The following is a 7,869-nucleotide window of genomic DNA, read 5'->3' as shown; positions in this document are numbered from 1 at the left end:
GATAGAGACGCTTTGGCGTTATATCCCAAAGTGTAACACTCATGTTCCTTAAGAACCAGAAAATTTGATTTCAGATATATACAGTCAAGAGAAATATACACAAAAAAAAATTTTATAGAAGCACTATTCACAATAGCAATCCCCAAAAACCCATTATCAAAAGACTGGATGAATAAACTATTATCAGAAAGGTATAATATCCAGCAGTCAAAATAAAGAACCTCCAGTGATATTCAATAATATGGATGACTCTTACTGGTATAATATTTAAGGAAAAAATAAGTTCATTTTTATAAAGTTAGAAATAACTTTGTGGAGCACCTAGAAACACAATGGAAGTCAGTCAAGAGAATAATGAATACAGGTTTCATAATTCTCCCATTTGGGTGAGAATGAGGGGACAGAGCAATCAGATGAAGGACCACAAGTATACGTGTAGGTTATCTTCCCAGTATTTTGTTTTGCATAATGGCTTGTTGGTACTTATTGTTATTATACATAACTAATTATAGAACCTTCCTCCCACCCACCCCCACCCTCAAAACAAGAGGCCTCTGAAGTTCTAAAAATCCTTTCAGGGTCACTGCAAAAAAACAGAAGGCACACCTGGCTGGAGTTTTGAAGATGATTTAATGAAGGGACTCTTTACAGAACGTGGGCAGTCCACGAAGGGTACTGAAGAGCTCAGAACCTGAAGATATAGATGTGGAAATGGTGTTCTCAGAGCCCAGTAAATAAGGGAGTTGTAGAAGCCAACGCTCCACAGGGAGGGACACTCAGCAGGGCCTCGGTCTTGGGAGGAAGATGCCGCCCTGCCAGAACATGCCAGAACGTGCCAGAATGTGCCAGAAAGCACCAGAGTGTCGCTCAGACAAAAAAGAAGCAAGGGAGGAAGCACTCGCGCTTTCCTCTCCTCCTACACGTCATTCTCCGGTCAGCACCTCCTCCCCCACCCCCACCCCCACCCCTCATTTCTACTGGTTAAACTAAACCAGAAACCAGGGAGCAAGAGAGGTAAGATTTGAGGCAGTGATGAAATGGAAGTGGAGTGGAAAAAAGTAAGATTGCCATGCACACAAACATGTAAATAAACATCTATCAGCAATCACATGGATATTGGGAGGGATGTAAATAAAGTGTTTCAAGTATTTGGATGAACGAAAGAAAAAAGTAAAAGCACCAATTAATTTTAGACTCTGATAAGTGACAAAATACCCTTAGTATCTCAAAGATCCATTAAAATAACAATAAAGACAATATGTAATCCCTAAGCTGATAGAGCGAATGAGGAATTAATTTTTAAATTAATTAAAATGAATGTACACTAAATGTAAAATTAACATTAGTTTGGTTTAATTTAAAAAAAATTTCAATGTTTATTTATTTTTGAGAGAGAGACAGAGTGCGAGCAGGTGAGATGCAGAAAGAGAGGGAGAGACAGAGAATCCGAAGCAGGCTCCAGGCTCCAGGCTCCGAGCTGTCAGCACAGAGCCTGACACGGGGCTCGAACTCCAGAACTGTGAGATCATGACCTGAGCCAAAGTCCGACACTCAACCCACTGAGCCACCGTGGCGCCCCTAATTTTAAGACTTACATCTTAAGTTAATTTAAACTAATTTTTAGAAAAAAGGTAAGAAAAGAGAGAAAAAGAACATAGAGTAAGTAAGACCAAAGTATTTCATAAGATGGTAGAATTTTTAAACATAAATTTGTCTGTATATTGTATTACATATCAATAAAGGAAATGATCCAATTAAAAAAGAATGTTTATAAAATTCCATAGGTAAATAAAACCCAACTATGGGCCATTTGAAGAACCATATGCAAGACATAAAGATACAGACTTTTTTTTTTTTTTGCTTTATTTATTTATTTATTTATTTTTAATTTTGTTTAAATCCAAGTTAGTTAACATGCAGTGTCATAATGGTTTCAGGAGTAGGATCCAGCAATTCATCACCCACACACAAAACCCACTGCTCATCCCAACAAGTGCCCTCCGCAAAGCCCATCACCCACTCACCCCATCCCCCCCACCCCACACCCCTCCAGCAACCCTCAGTTTGTTCTCTGTGTTTACAAGTCTCGTATGGCTTGCCTCCCTCTCTGTTTGTATCTTATTTTTCCTTCTCTTCCCCTAGGTTCCTCTGTTTTGTTTCTTAAAGTCCACATATGCATGAAATCATATGGTATTTGTCTTTCTCTGACTTATTTTGCTTAGCATGATACACTCCAGTTCCATCCACGTTGTTGCAAATGGCAAGATTTCATTCTTTTTGATTGCCGAGTAATACTCCATTGCATATATAAACCACATCTTCTTTATCCATTTGTCAGTCGATGGACACTTGGGCTCTTGCCATAATTTGGCTGCTGTTGGTAATGCTGCTATGAACACTGGGAATATGCAGAGATTAAGTAAGGAGATGGAAGACGACATATTATGCAAACCCTAACTGAAGGAAAAGCTACTGTAGGGATAATCTCTCCAAGGAAACTCTAGGGCAAAATCATAAAGAGGAGCAGAGAGAGCTTATAATGATAAAAAAGTTCAATTTCCTAGGAAGACGTAGAGATGCTAACTTTATAAGCAGATTAAAATATAGCCCTACTAATGTGAACTGCAATGATTGAGGGGTTGTTTATTGCCAGCCAACAGAGAAACGAAGAAATGCACTTCCAAATAAATCATGAGTCAGGGAAGAAATCACAATGGAAATTTGAAAGTATCTTTAATTAAGCAAAAATGAAAATACTATATTCAACTTGTAGATGTCACTAAAGACACTCATAGAGGGAAATATAGAACTTTAGAGGGAAGAAAGATGAAAATAAAATGATGTAAGTATCGAGAAGTTAGAAAAAAGGGACACCTGGGTGGCTCAGTCAGTTAAACGTCTGACTTCCGTTCAGGTCAAGGTCTCACAATTCATGAGTTCGAGCCCCACATGGGGCTCTGTGCCTATAACTCAGAGCCTGGAGCCTGCTTCAGATTCTGGGTCTCCCTCTCTCTCTCTGCCCCTCCCCTGCTCATGCTCTCTCTCTCAAAAATAAAACATTAAACATTAAAAAAAGAAGAAGTTAGAAAAGGGACAAATGTCGAGAGAAGAGAATGAAAGAAAGTGAGGTTATGAACAGAAATTAGTCAAACAAGTGAACATACAGTAGAGAAAACCAACAGAGCCAAAAGTTCTTTGAAATACTACCAACATTGACAATCTCCTGACAAGAAGACAAGAATGTGAGCCTCTATGAGACTCTCAAAGAAGAAAACTATAGCAGAAGAAAGGGCTAAGGTAAAAGAATGAGCAATGGCCAAAGAAATTTTTATATAATTAAGTAAAGTAAAATAGGAATTGATTGAACAGGGCAATAATTATATAATTATGATTCCTTTGGGGCAGTGGAACAAAAATTTGTAGCAGGCATATAACATGTAGAATAGGAATAGAGAATCAAGAGATAAAATTTTCAGAGTCCTTAAATTTTGTGTGAGATGGTGATTAAATGTATACATATGCTTCTAAGTGTGTTAAAATTTTTAGGTTAACCAATAAAAATAGATGCCTGAAGTTTGGTGGTACCGTTTTTGCATGATCAGAAACAGGAAACTCAAGAAAGAGATTCGATTTTGGGAAATGATACCAGGTTCAGTTAGGGTTCTTAAAATATAAACTAAAGGACTAGGTTAAGTTAATTGAGCACAACATCCTGTTTATAACAGAGATAGGTCGGGTCTATGTCAGAGCGCAGCGGTTCTCAAACCTAAGCTTGACTCAGAATCACCTGAAGGGCTCATTAAAGTACAGACTGCTGGGCTCTATGTCCAAAGATTCTGATTCAGTAGGTCTGAGATGAGGTCTGAGACTTTGCATTTTGTAGAAGTCTTCCGTGAGAAGTGGATGTTGCTGCAACTTTGGACCTTGACAAAGTGGAGCCAGAACTGCGTCAGTGGTTCTGACAGCTGACTACGCTTCAGAACTACCACAGGACCTTTGCATGCATACTGATATCTGGGCTCAAACCACTCCCAGGGAATCGGAATCTCTGCCTTGTTTTGTTTTGCCTTGTTTTATGTTGTTTTGAATTCCCTGGGTGATTTCAGTGGGCCAGCAGGCTAACACCACTCCTTGGGTCTTCTCCTTTAGGAAGTTAAAATCTAGGTTTTAATTTTTTAAACTAAAAGAAGAAACGTTTCAAATGTTTCTCGTTTTCTTGTTATACACTGCATGGGTTCACATGAAACAAATATGTAGGCTCTTGAGTTTGGAAACCCAGGTATATGACTATGTGACATGCAGCTCAGGTGCCCAACAGGCAGCTGACAAGTAAAGCCAGGAAAGTTCAGGGAAAAAGAAAAAAAGAATGCATGGCATTGTAAGTTAGGCTATTGGTGATATCTTAATGTAGGGCGAGAGAAAAGGGGATAAAGATGGGACGATATACAAGGTGGGCTTTGAGGTACTGATATTGCTCTGTTCCCTGACTTAAATGGTGATTTTGTTTTGTTCATTTTATGAGTATTTATTGAAACGTACGCTTATGATTTTTACAGTTTTCTATATATGTATGGTATGTTTGACTTTAAATGTTTTTTTTAAAGTGTTGAAAAAGCTGGGGCGCTTAGGTGGCTCAGTTGGTTAAGCGTCTGGCTCTTGATTTCGGCTCAGGTCATGATCTCATGGTTTGTGAGTTCAAGCCCCTCATTCGGCTCTACCTTGACAGTGTGGAGCCTTGCTTGGGATTCTGTCTCTCTCTCCCTCTCTCTGCCCCTCCCCAGCTCACGGGCATGCATGTGCATGTGTGTGCATGCTCTCTCTCTCTCTCTCTCTCTCTCTGTGTCTCAAAATAAATAAACTTTTCTAATATATGTTGAAAAAGTAAAAAAGCAAAACCACAGCATTGACACTTATGTTTGTATTCACCCAGTTTAAGGCACAGTTTCCTCTGCTTACCAATAGTCACATCTCTGCTCCAAAACCTGACCATTCACATGAGCCCTAGTGTTTCAATTGCATGATTGAATTAAATGTAATTTAAATTGGAGATTTATCTGGAGGAAAAGGAGTATTGCATTTATGAAAACTATGTGTAAAACTGAGTGTTATACAAACACCTAACCTTGTCAAGTTGTTCAGCATGTTCCTGTGTAATCTACGCACAAGACCATGGTAAAACAACATGGGAAATGTCATAAAAATCTCAAAGTAGTCTACATTCACATTGCCTCAAAAATGCCGTTAGTGTCTTTAATTTCTCTCTCCACTTGGAGGAAACAAGTGCACTGTGAAGGCCATGCAAGATTATTTCAAACTCTGGCAGCTGACCCAGTTCTAAGAAATGTCTTTGGCCCGTAAAATTTAGCAAACACCTATATAAGCTAAACTCAGGATCTGAGGGAGGCTTTAGCCTACTGTTTGTTTCGGTGACTTTACTAGTTGATCAGTGTCCTGATTGTGTCAGATAAGAGGGGCATCTGCCAAAACAAAGAGAGAACAATGGAAGGGTGTGTGAAGGGCAGGAGAAATCAGAGGTGAGGAGATATTGCTAATTGGAGAAGAATGGCGGAGGAACAGAAGTTAGCCCTCAAATACGTTCGCTCCTGTACTCAAATGCTGCCTTCCACCTCCATTTTTAACACAAGCACGCCAACCAAGCACAGATCCTGTCGCCACATACAAGACCCACTTTTTCCAAATTATTAAAGCCCCAGTAGGCATAAGAACAATGTGGTGTCTGCAGAAATTGCAGCGATCCAAAGCAGAGGGATATATCCATTTCTGGATTAACCAACCGGCAGACTCATCCAGCCATGCTTAGGGCAGCACTGAGGAGCCAGGGAGGGAGATGTCACCCAGCATAAAAATTTAGCTCCGACAAATCGACCCTGGATTTTGAGAGCAGAAAATGTAAAAAGAAGCTATTTTTTATTTGACCAAATAATTATGTTTGTTTCACAAATTTGAGTGGTTTCTATTTTAACTACTCCATGTGGGTGGGAGAAGGTAAGGTTCCATTATCTTTCCAGCGACTAAGTCTTGAATGGAGCTCTGGAGGGATTCCTTATAAAATAAGTCAGTAGTTTCAACAGTAGCTGGAGTCATAGTTTGTATGTTTCTTGGTATAATGACAGCTTTCACAAAGGACTGGAAGAAGTTATGAGATTCAAGAAAAGAATAAATTATGTTTCTCTTTCTGCCCCATCCCTCTGCCCCATCTGTGCGTGTGTGTGTGTGTGTGTGTGTGTGTGTGTGTGTGTGTAATTTAGCTTGTCCATACGAAGGTAAGGAAGATTAAACATCTTTTGTTTATTACTCCCAACTTCAAGTCCCATACATATAAAAATGCATCAGGGGTGCCTGGATGGCTCAGTCGGTTGAGCGTTCAACTTCGACTCAGGTCATGATCTCACAGTTCCTGAGTTCGAGCCCCACATCGGGCTCTGTGCTGACAGCCTGGAAGCTGTTTCGGATTCTGTCAACCTCTCTCTGTCCCTCCCCTGCTTGCGCTCTGTCTGTCTCAGAAATAAATGTTTAAAAAAGCAATAAAAATAAAATAAAAATGCACACCCCTGAGTCCAGTCTTAAAGTGGGTCTCCCCTGTGCTCTCACCAAAGCCATGTGCGGTGTGTGAAGGAGGGAAGTGGTCTGATAAAGCCTTCCATCCGTGCAACCATTCCCAGGAATACACTATTCCACAAGGCAAGCTCTCGGGACAGGCCGATGCTTCCTTCAAAAGTAGAGATCGCAGGCCCTGTGGTTTCTGGGCAGAAAAACAAAATTTGCCCTTCAAGTAAGATTAAAGTTGGAGAGTTCCTGATACTACAATCACGGTGCTTCACCCATGAAAAGATACTTGGTAAATATTTGTTGAAATCAAATGGGCAGGTGTGGTAACCTGTTTCCAAAGCTGTTCTTTTTACCTACCTTCAGTAATGTCTGCTGTGAAGGGAAATCTTCTTATGTAATTATTCAGTGAAATAAAATCAAGGACGAGCATGCAGCTAGTGAGCTGACACGACAAGTGTGTTGGACAGCAAGTGAACCAGTGTTTGCATCCACAGACCGCTGCAAAGCTGGAAACAGAAAGACAGCAGCAAAACACAGCTGTTTGGGCATGGCCGGAGCACCGCTCTGCAAGTTATGTAATAGCTGTTGTATAATTGTGCATTTAACTCAAAACACATTTTTAAAAGACAAAACAATTAGATTTTCCAAAAAGAGAGCAAGAGAAAGAGGCAGGGACAGAGACAAAGAGAAAAATAGTGAAATAACACAGACGTTTCCGTCTGGCCTTCAAGCGCGTGGTGTGACAGGCATGGTCCTTGGAGATGGTGGTTTCAGAAATTGAGGGCTGGCTCATGAGCCCGATCTGGCCTGCCTCCTGTTTTTGTAAATAAAATTTTATTGGAAAACACCTATACCCATTAATGTATCTATTGTCTATAGTTTCTTGCATGTAGAATCGAGTAAGTTACAACAGAAACCATCTGGGCCAGAGAAGCAGAAAACATTTTCTGTCTCTTTAAGAGAAAATGTTTGCTGACTCTATCTTAGATGAGTAAAAGGGCTAATAACTGTAAGTGTGCGTGAGGGTGACTATTCACTTAGGGAACCCAACTGGGAAATGAAATTCTGGTGTTGGATCTGTGATCTTAAGCAAGCTACTTGCTCTCTCCTTATCTGCAAAATGGGGAACCAAGCAAGAATGGAAAGAGAAAGTAAGGCTCCTGTGCCTGATTTGGAGCAACTGTTTAATAAGCCTACATTTCCCTACCTAAATCCCATATTTGGGAGAGCTGGCAATTTTTCCCGGAAAAAGAAATTGTCATTCTCAACTCTCAATAATCAGAATTAAGAGTATCCGTG

The sequence above is a fragment of the Panthera onca genome, chromosome D4, assembly GCF_046562875.1.
Source record: "Panthera onca isolate mPanOnc1 chromosome D4, mPanOnc1 haplotype 2, whole genome shotgun sequence".
In the NCBI taxonomy this organism is placed as follows: Eukaryota; Metazoa; Chordata; class Mammalia; order Carnivora; family Felidae; genus Panthera; species Panthera onca.
The sequence above is the reverse complement of the archived record's forward strand: the minus strand, read 5'-3'. Positions refer to the sequence as shown.